The sequence below is a fragment of the Habropoda laboriosa genome, unplaced genomic scaffold (genome assembly GCF_001263275.1).
Source record: "Habropoda laboriosa isolate 0110345459 unplaced genomic scaffold, ASM126327v1 scaffold563, whole genome shotgun sequence".
NCBI lineage: Eukaryota > Metazoa > Arthropoda > Insecta > Hymenoptera > Apidae > Habropoda > Habropoda laboriosa.
The window spans coordinates 4,888-16,250 of NW_017100656.1; positions in this window are offsets into that span (position 1 = coordinate 4,888).

The following is an 11,363-nucleotide window of genomic DNA, read 5'->3' on the forward strand; positions in this document are numbered from 1 at the left end:
AATCTATTGACCATTGTACTCGGATACCCATTTCTATATTTTCTTTAACATTTTTTTTTAACGCTCTTGCCAAAGTATCGTGAAACCGCTTCGGATCCCAATTTTTTGGACATTTTCACGTCGATATACAGTATCAACCAAAAATTTGGAATCACCTGCCAATTTACGTGGATATTGAATCTGCTACTGATTCTTTATGGATTTGAAATTGATGTTGTGGAGATCGATAGCACTTTATCTCATTTCGACTGATTTGAATGATAAAAAATTCGTTAAGAGATTCTTAAAATTGCTAACTTCTTTCTGGAAATTTTCGTGTAACCTGGAATGCACGGTGATTCCAAACATTTGGCTAGTGGTGTACGTTTCCAAAATAAGGATATATGTAAAAAAATTGTAATATTGGAGCTTGAAACAACTGCAAAGATTTCGATTGCTCACACAAAAGCTAAGCGAGGAACTTTACGAATCTGTTGAATTTTCCTTTTTTTTTTTTTTTTTTTTTTTTTTTTTTGAATAAATAAACACCAGAATAACAAATAAATACAATACAGTAAAGTATAGATAAGATAAGTACCCAGATGACTAGATAGAATAAAGGAAATACACAAGTAGATAAATAAATAAACAGATGTATAAAGTAAAATATGTATAGGTACAAAAAGAAGAAGAAAATGAAAGAAGAAAGACTTAAAATTAAGAATCAATTCATTAGATTGGATTAGGATTTTCTACACCTGAAGAAACCTCTTGTGGTTCGTTAAACACCTCGGACGCTATGCTCCTCTCGAAGAGGCACGAACAGCACTGATAGCTTTGAAAGAAATACACTCTGAGTCAAAAGTTTACGACTGAGGAAGAATTCTCCGGGGGAAAAAGTTGGAAATTTAAGAAACTTTTAATGAATTATTCAATTACCCAAACCTACGGAAACGAAGTTAAATTGCTATTGATGATACTAATTCTATGCGAATCCATACAAAATTGGTAGGAGGTTCAAACATTAGTGTAAATCGACAAGTGATCTGGAAAGTTTTGACTGATAGCGTGTAATGAAGACTGACTGTACGAAGGATAGAAAATTTCATTTGGGAATGGGATTATATGTCGAATTTCGACTTTCCATCGTGGAATTTTTGCAACGCGGGGGCTTTCCGCGCTTTTCCTTTCTCGGGTTTCCACCACGCGAGTGCCGTTCGTTTCGAAATGCTCGTTTGCCGATCACGTAAAGATAACGTGTCCGTTAGCCTCGGTTCGCAACCTGCATTCGAATGAACAGAAAAATGAGAGCCACGTCGTAAGATAACGGCTGCCTCTCCACCACGCGTTGTTCCCTTCTTTCACGTGCAATAACGTATTCTCACGGAGGCCAGCCGGATGAATGGAATGGTTAGAAAGTTCATTTGCAACTTTTGCATCTTTTACGGTAGATAGGAGAGACCTCGCGGTTCTTCTTCTCCGAGGGGTGCAACCTACTTAAGTGATTCTTTTCTCGATCACGAATCATATTTTCTTCATTGTGATTGATTCGTTAAAATTCACCGACTGATTTCACTTCTTCAAATCGAAGTCTATTTTTTTATATTATTTAGAGAATTTTTTATCTTAAATAAGTTTGCAAATTGATGGAACCTATATCTTTTTTTATGTTTTAACCTCTTCGGGGATACTGATACATACTTGTACGTTTAGTTTTCTTTTCTTTCTTTCTTTTTTTTTTCTTTTTTTTGGAAAAGTTGAAAACCTCTGCAGCAAACAATAGAGACGTTAATCGTTCTTATCGAGGGATCACGATGAACGAGGAAGAGTGCGAAACCGGCGTGTAATTAACAATTAAAGAGATACCTGTCTCTGGCAGCGTTGCAACTGGCACTCATTTGCAATCTTCGAGGAACGCCAGAGACAGGGTTTCACGCGTCGTTTTGAGCCGGCTGTTTAATTAATGATCAAGAGGCAAATTGCTGTAATCCCCGTTATCAATTAGCTGTGTGATTCCAACTAATACAATTTTTCTTTCAACGAGAGGCATAAAAACAAATTGTCTCTTTTCACGTTCGATACGAATTATAATAAAAAAAAAAAATTATACATTTTTAAAACTTACCTATTTGAGCTACCGCCTACGCTTCGCTCTCGCGACGTCCTTTTTGCGATTCGAAACACCTGGAACAGAGAAACAAAATTGCAATTAATCTCAACTCAAAAATATTTCAAATTTAAAGGGAAAAAATAATCCTGAAAATTATCGATGTACCCCAAGGATTTATCAATTATCCTCAATTTCGATTTACGATCCCCCCCTCGCCATTGGTCGCAGAGCAACATCGGTGCAAAAACTCGCGAAACTTCTTGGCGCCAAAACAGCGTCGTCACGTCTACGATGCTCTATCGTAGAGGCGTCGACGGTGCACGATAATGAAATAACTTAATTTCCTTTAGGCAAACACATAGATCAGCCGCGTGTCTCGTAGGGGTGGTGGTGTCCGCCGCGTAAAATACGCGCTCGACCGGTGAAAAGCGTGTTAAAGCGGCGAGTGAGAGCACGCTTGTAATCCACTTTGGCCAGGGAAGGAGAGTTAAGTCTGATCCGGCTGTTTCCACTCCAAGAGGAGCTTCTAGGGCAGAGCTCGCGTGCCCTGCCCGAAACGTCGATGAATAGTTAATCAGACCAGACGACTTCCGGCAGTCTCTCCATTTACATAACATTCTTCGACCCTGCTCCATCACTACACAACCACGCTCTTTTCTTTTTCCGCTTGAACCGCGCTGGAAAATCCTGGGAAAATGAGACCAGATTGATTCGATCGGGGCGGCTTCTTGCGTGATTTACTCGCGTTGCAACATGAACTCTTTTGTACGAAGAGAAAGAACGAAACGTCTATTTGTCTGTTATTCCCTTTCACTACTAACGTTCCATTTCTCCTTCGAAATTAACTTTACTTTCGGAATTATTCAACGAATCGCACAATCATACGTAGAAGCACTTTGATTCTTGAATAAAGCGAGAACAGAGATTTCGAGTGCTTTTAAAAAAAGTCAAGTTCACAGCGATCAAGTAAACGTACACGAATTCCAACGTCCTGGGTCTAACTAGTCACTAGTTCGCTTCGAACGAACAAAAAATGTACAATTTCACTCGAAGCAGGTGAAAAAAATGAAATTAAAGTGCTCATAGAAACGAAGCTACCGCAGGATCCACGAGGGCAAGCCCCTGCAGGCAGACAACTTATCGTTCCCAAAGCAATTCCCTTAGCCAGGGCAGCCAACAGGAAAAGAAAACCAGCTAGGTCGCGTTTCTCCCCGGGTTATCCGGTGTACGAGCCGCGAAATTGGACGACTAGTCGGGAATTCGTCGGGTGGAGAACAATCCTGGAGAGCGTGTAACCGTGTGCCAGGATACCGTAGAAATACGTATCCAGAGGAACAATAGGGGTGCAGAGTGCAACAAAGGAGAGCCTGGACAAAGGTGTATGTGCAAGTCTCTCTCTCAAAGAGAGGTTGGCAAGGAGTGCTCTACATGGAAGATTGACTCTCTCGGTCGAGAACTGACGGTACCAAGTCTTGAGAAACCGGGAACAGAGATAGCGAGGAAACGTACCAAGAGACCCAACACAACGGTGTGGAAAAAAAAAGTGACTTGACGAGAAGTGGTGCAAGAATATACGACACACTGGTGCTACCATAATCACGTTCAGCTTGTGAATGGGTGTAACACTAGAAGGAAAGTGTGAAATAGAGCCTTACACAGTGGACAACCCTGGAAAAGGACCTGACAGTGAAAGAATCCAAATCCAAACTCGTCGATGATGTAGACGAGGATGATGATGACGATGACGACGACGACGACGACGAAGAGGAGACATCAGCGACGAAGAAACCCAATGATGGCTTGAGGGACGACGCTGTCTGCTCGATGTCTCGACGTCGGTTTGTGGGTCCGAGCGGCCTCGAACTGGTCTCTTATCCCTGGTATCGCCCAATCAAAAAACCGGCAGCACACCGTACGCCGATTGGTCGACTACGGCCACCGTGAACACTGTAATTGGTCAATCGGTCCGAGTCACCCATGGTTACCGTTTGCCTCAACAATATCTACGGTCGATATCACCACCTTGGCTACCCTGCCGCCACCGCGCGCGTTTACCTTCGCTCCCTTCGGCTACTATACTCTAGCTGGTGTTTCGAGGCTCAACCCCTTTCCCCTGTTATACGCACACGCCGCGATTAGCGCCTGGTAACCTCGGCTTGGAATTCTCCAAAGTAACCGCTTCTTCATCTTTTCCGTCAATGCTGATGGAGTCTGTTGTAGTTCACTCTGACTCCAGTGAATCCTCTGAACAAAGGGGTTGTAGAGATTTTTTAGGATTGAGAGACTATTTTGGGGGATTTTGAGGAATCGTTCTGAGGGGAATTTTGAGGGAGGAATTCTAGAATCAGTCTGAGGAATTCTCAAGAGTGAGAACTTCTTCGTCTATGTTAACGTAAGTGGAGAACACCTCTGGAAGTCGTGATCTCTCTAAATAGATGGTTCCTGGAAGTTGGAAGCTTCTTTGAGAAATTTCGAGGTAAATTCGGACCTCCTTTAATAATTTTCGAGGAAAATTCGGATTTTTCTTTGAAGATTCGGATATTCTTTGAGAATTATTAGAGAAAAATCAGAGAAAATGTTGATTTTCTTTAAGAATTTTCGAGGAAAATTCAGGTCTTCTTTGAGAACTTTAAAACCACTTATGACGAAAGTGAACTATAATGCTGATTAAAGAGTAATTCGTTTCTCGTAATTTCCTTCTTTGAAAATATTCACTCTTGTGACCAGCAACACTTCGAATCTCACTAACCCAACCGAAGTTCTTCTAGTTTCTCAAAATTCCTCGAGAAAACGGGAAGTACCCGTTGATCCCTGACCGTAGACGTCGACGTCGGGCAAGCGCATTGAAATTCGACCGTGTTCGCGTGATAAATTATCTCTCGATCCTAGTCAGCCGAATCCATGACCATGAACCAGCGTCAGCTAGCTCTACATACGAGTTACTCGCTATTTTCGACCAGCTAGTCAATCTTGCGGGACACGGTTCTCGCGATTCGCGAGTCGAAGCTTGCAGAAAATCCCAGCGGGGTCATTTGTCACGGCGGATAGGAGAACGTTTGCATTTGACTTCATCAAAATGTACTCAGAAGCGTTTGCTTCCCTCGTTATCCTTCTTAGGATGATCGATCTTCTGGTCGGTTGATCGAAGAGCAGTTGAATTCGTAAAAATTGAGAGGTTGAAAAGATACTCGACGGAATCGTAACGATCGGTGACCAAAGGAGAATCGCTAATTAAAAATGTCAGCTAGTTAGACATGTTCCTATAGATCGGTCGATATTAATGCGAATTCTTATTTCGTTAGTACCGCTGAATAGCCAGCGCCAACATTGAAATCTTCACCGCAAATTCTATTTGCACAATACAAGCCGCAAGCTTGGCGATTGGATTCCCAATTACAAGAGAATGAGATTCCAATTACCAATAATTGCGGCGTAGAGATATTCGATATCGCTATAAAGCTGCCTTTTCTTCTCGTAGCTATGGACGAAGAAGCTGAACTTCTCTGTAAGAACAGACGATTTTTCGAAATGCTCGAAACTTGAAGATTAACAGGATCGTCCCAGAAGCTTGCTCTAAATCAAATTACTTGAAGGAGTCATTTTTTGGCGATTTTTAGGATAACAAATTGTAAGATAATTATGAACTAAGGAACTTGAAAATTTGTGTACACGTTTGATCGTGTTTCAGGAAGATACAGTGTAATTTTGATGTAATTATCTTAATTATTATTTAAGTTATTACATATTTCCCGCAGTGTGCCATTCTGAACGTTGTTGTATTCATTTGAAGCAGAAAAATTGAAGACAACCTTAAACTGTATCAGTGTTATTATCGTCCCTACTAGAATAAAGCAAAAAAATGTATTTTGATAAAATGGCAGCCATGTACAAAAATATCGTTTTATCATGAAAGTTTTAACTTCGTCGGACGATAAAAACAAAACTACTGAAAACATTAATATAATTCTAGTATTGACGATGAAGAGATATCTATTTTATACATATGTAAAATTTGGAGGAGATTAGCTGCGAAACACGGTTTCGAGAAAACGCATTTAAAGTTTGCCGTTTCTAGCGATGCATCATTTTCTTGAAATCATTACAACTTTGTCATTCTGTCGACTTCAAGCGTCAAATTTTAGCAACACTTTTTCAACATGTTATACTTTGAGAAAACGCAATAAAAAGTAATGTATTTCTTCACTCCTCCAAATGGGAATACCCCCTTAACTCTTTGAAGCACAGAATCTTAAGACAAAAACAGACTCTAGTTGCACAGGAATTTTATTTTAAAAATATGTAACAAAGTAGGTATGAATTACGACATAAAACTAAAACTTAAAAAAAAATGTCGAGATAATTAATTATTAGGTGGGACATAAATAATCTCACCATGAAATTTGTGAAAACAGGTTAAATTAGATTAGTTTCATTTTCTTAATGTTTCAAGGTGGGATGAAAAACATCCCACTGTGCATATGTAAGTACTAAAAAGGTGGGACACTTTTTACCCCACTATGCCCCAAAGAGTTAAAGAAAGATGTAAAAAGAAAACAGGAATTATGTCTTGGAAATTATATTTGGGTACAATCAAAGTTTTATTCAAAAAGAACGAAAACAGACTATTGTCGATGCTCTTTTGCCATTTTTCTAGAAGCTTACGGATACCATCGTGATAGAAACTTGGTGGCTTTGAATCAGTTATGTGAATCCAATCGGAAAGAATTCACTTCAACGCCTAATAATTTGAATAAATGCGTCGATTACTCATTTCAAACCACCGAGAACATTAATAACAAATTCCACCAGCCGTATTGCACACCTATGGGGCGTCGTGTTACATCTTGAAGAGGATCCAGGGAAAATTACGAGATTAATTGCGCCGTGGGTCTGGTGCTGACCGTAAAAACGACGTCTCGACTTTCAGCGCGGCATTTTTCAGCCGGTAGGGAAACGATCCTGAGAAGAAATCGCGGAAGTGAACCGCGAAGGGATAACAATGCGATGGAACGGCGGCCAGACCAGGGGCTGATGACCGGAAAAGGGTGAACGAACGGAAATCACGGTGTAACTGCTACGGAGAAAAGGCGAGAGAAATAGAGAAAGGCGTAGAAAAGAATAAGAGAGATCGTGAAGAAGAATGTAAGGAAGAGGAATTTATAGTTAGTTCGGCCACTTTGCTCCTTGTAGGCGTAAAACGTTCGAAGGAAACGACGATGACGCTCTTTTGTTGTCGTGGAAAGGACAAGCTGCGGTTTGCAGCCGCTAAATCATTCCTGAGAAAAAGATGGAAGAGAACCGATGGAGGGCGAAGAAGAGGAAATTGTCGTTTAAGTTTCTAAATATTGCAACAGCGTACATCTTTTAACACCTTTCGTGCTTCGTGTACCATCGTGGAAGTGGAAGTTTCGTTAAACGAGTTTCGTTTTTCGATTTTCTTTCGAGTCCTTTTACTTTCGTTTCAAAGTTCTGTTAAAACTTGTAACTTTGTGTCATTGAACGTGTTAAATACCCTCTTTTAACCTCTTCATGGACACTGACACTTATGTGTACGTCTGGTTTTTTTTGAAAAATCACCACTATGGTGAAACACCGCAGAAAAAATTAGATCATTTTTTTTCTAACTTTAAAAAGACCGTCTCTAAAGAGGTTAAACAATAAAAAATTGATTTCCAAACTTCATTTGCTCTTCTAAAGTCAAATCAGAAAACTAAAGGTAGCCTTGATAATTAAAAAAAAATAAATAAAATGACGTACAAAACATGTACTGCAATCAGCCTGTAAGTCCCCCTGGACCAAAGCATTAAGAGAAAAAAATTTATATTGATCCAGCAGTAATAAAAATAATTAAGGTGATCAAGTTACGTTGTCCAAGCTGTATATAATTTAAATTTCATTTCTTCTCCAAACTTGGTACCGCATATATTCGTAAAAGGATATGCACTTTATATTATATAAACTCCAGATTGAATAATTTTTTCTTTTAAGGATCTTAACACTATACGGTCCAGGTTATTTGCGCGAAAACTGATGCGTGTAGCCGGCACATTTTAAGGTTTTCGACTGTGTTACATCGCTTTACGAAAATGGTTATAACTTTTAAATATCAAATATTTTTTATTTGACAGTGGATAAGAAGTATCACTTTTAGCATATACAATACATATATTGTATCACATATTTATAGGCCGCCGGTATTTACTGCACAGTGTGTAAAATCCTATTTATATATCTCCGGCATTTCACGAGCAGTCAACAAAAACCATATTTTTACGTCTCCGGATAGTAATGTGTTAATAATTTTGTAACAACTGCGTAAGGTTTGCTTCACATCCATCAAGTGTCCTAACATAACACTTACGAACGGGAGTGTACATTAACAAGTGTCACATTTCGCCCAAAATCTCATGAAAATCATCTCTACTCGCAAGAAAAGAAAAAAAAACACGAGAGAGAAAATCCTACGAGCACGCGACGCACAATGGCGCTAGTAGAGCTCTAGAAAAGGTAGATCCATTGGTGGATAGGAGGTTTTCGCACGGAGCATGAAGTTACGGCAGCAGGAAGACGAACAGGTCCATTGTCCTGCGTGGAGTAGTAGTTCGTCGCCTTCCACGAGCCGGTTCTCCACAACCGAAAAAATCCTCTCTCTTTCTCTCTATCTCTGTGCAAGCGAGGGTGGGGACCAATCGAGACGAGAAGAAGCAGCAGCGACCGCAGTTAGAGTCCGAGGAAAACCGACAGGAGGATCTCTCTCACGGCCTGAGGGCATCTCTTCGACCGCAGAGTCATACGACTGGCGAACCATAGACAGAGAAAGAGAACGGGAGAATGGAAGAGGATAGTTTCTTCTACTCCTTCATTGCTGGTTATTTCGATGGTAGCAGAAATTCCGTGGCCGTGAAATCACGTGAAACGAGATGCTCGGCGGGTGTAATGGGAAAGAGAATAAGGCGGTGATTAGAATTTTTAGGTTGTTCAGAAAGTTTGTGCCAATTTTTGTTTGTGCAGTGGTTGAATACGTTAGAACGAATAAATATAAATATTTCAAGCATCATTTCTTCGTGTGTCTTTTGAAAGCCTTATTTGGTATATTAGATTGCTGCATAAGTTTTGTCCGCTACAGTACGTCTTCTATTATAAAAATTCGATTTCTGAAAAGAGCTTGTACTACCTCAAACTATGTATTTTCCACCATTATTCATGACTATTTCCCATCTATGTGGAAGCTTCGTTATGCCTGTTTCATAAAAATCTTCGATTTATTATTAAAAAAAAAGAACTTATTGCAACTTTTAAGGCTTCAAAATTATTCACGTTTTTTTTCATCTAAAATTGTTTTGTAGTGATCGAAAAACCTGAAAATTTGTTGCTACCAAATCCGGGAAATATCGTGAATGAGGAATATGTTCCCATTGCAGATACAATATTTTTTTTTTTTTGCGTTGCTATCGTCACATGTGGTGTTCCGTTGTCATGAAGGTACAAGACACCCTTTCCATTCGCAAGGGATGGTTTTTTAATTTGCGGTTCTTACTGCACTCTTTTCAAATGTTGAGTTTATGGTTGTATTTGGATTGAGCAGCTCGTAATGTGTTCCGTTGTCATTAAGGTACAAGACACCCTTTCCATTCGCAAGGGATGGTTTTTTTAATCTGCAGTTCTTACTGCACTCTTTTCAAATGTTGAGTTTATGGTTGTATTTGGATTGAGCAGCTCGTAATAAATTATTCTACGCATGTATCACCATGCACACAACGTTACTATTTTTATCATTAAATTTTATTTGTTACTTTCTGAAGGACGTTGCTCGGGTTTTGAACAATGTCTCTTCCCCGGTTACATTACTGTACAAAACCCACTTTTCATCTGCCGCAACCAGGCGTGCAAAAAATCTTCTTGAATTTTTCTAGCACCAAAGAAAACACAGACAGAGACGTAAGTCCAGTAAATTTTTTCGGTGACAGTTCGCGCGGAATCAAGTTGCACTTTGAACTACAAATCCACTTTTGTGGAGACCCTTTGCAACACTTGAATTGTGAATTCGTTACAGATAGTCAATTCTAAATTTCCTTCAACTAATTTAGTCACTGATAGACTGTTTATACGACCGAAGTGGTGGACAGAACTTATGCAAAAACCTAAGAATCACTATTGTAGATTTTTCTCGGAGTTATTACGCATTTAAAAATTGGAAGAAAATAGGGAAAAGGGGGAAAATGCCAGTGAAACAGCAAACGAGGTATGTAATATTTACAGATATGGTACTGTATCAGAAAAATTGTTTGCAAAATGTATAAATAGAAATTTCCATCTTAAAGAGGAAAAAAAAAAAAGAAATGATTGCTTTATAATGTAGAGTTTCAGATATTCACTTAAAAATCGGAATGATTTTTCCGGAGAATCAGCAGAAAGAAATTTTTCAACACTGACAATTATTCACAAGAATTACTTAGAAGCAATTTCTTCATCCTACTTGTTCTTACTTTCCCGAAATGGTTTTCAATGGTTTCACCGAAAATGCAGTACTGGTTAATCGCATTTCCATCGAACCCGGGAAAACTTAACCAACCAGCAAGAAAGACTGTACCGACATTTTAAGTCAATTTCCTCCAAGTTCCCTCGATCCACCCCGAATCTTTCGCTTCTCCTCCTCCAACACCTCAAACCCCTATCTTCCTTCCTGCCCCTAATCCTCTTGCTCCACGAGCGAGAGAGGGACAGCATTAATCGTCGAGATTTCAAAGCAAAAGCTACACGCAGATTTCGAAGCAATTTCTTCGAAACCCTCGTGACTCTTGCCACCCCAAACTTTTCCCCTTTTGTCAATTGTTTACCAAGGAGTTATATGTACCTTGAGACTCGAAAGAAGGGTACAAATTCCAGAATATTCTTCTAACGAAATTAATTCTTATCCATCTTACTCACACCTACTCACAAAGCTGTACATCAATTTTCTAATTATCAATCTTCAATTTTCAGGATACATTCTGCATTCATTAACCCTTTTCACTCGAGTGACGACTGAGAAGCGACATTATTGTCTACCACTTGGTAAAAAATTCATTTTACCGGACAATAGGTCTATGCGCTAATGTCTAAGCAGCGAAATGGTTTGAAAGAACCAATTACATTAAACTCTTCAAACATATAAAAATAAAAATAAAAAAGCGATCTTTTTTCGAACTCTCTTAACGCAAAAGCACACGCGTTCGAGCAAAAATTACCTAACAGTTTTGCATAATGTTATTACCTAAGAAGGCATACCAGCAAG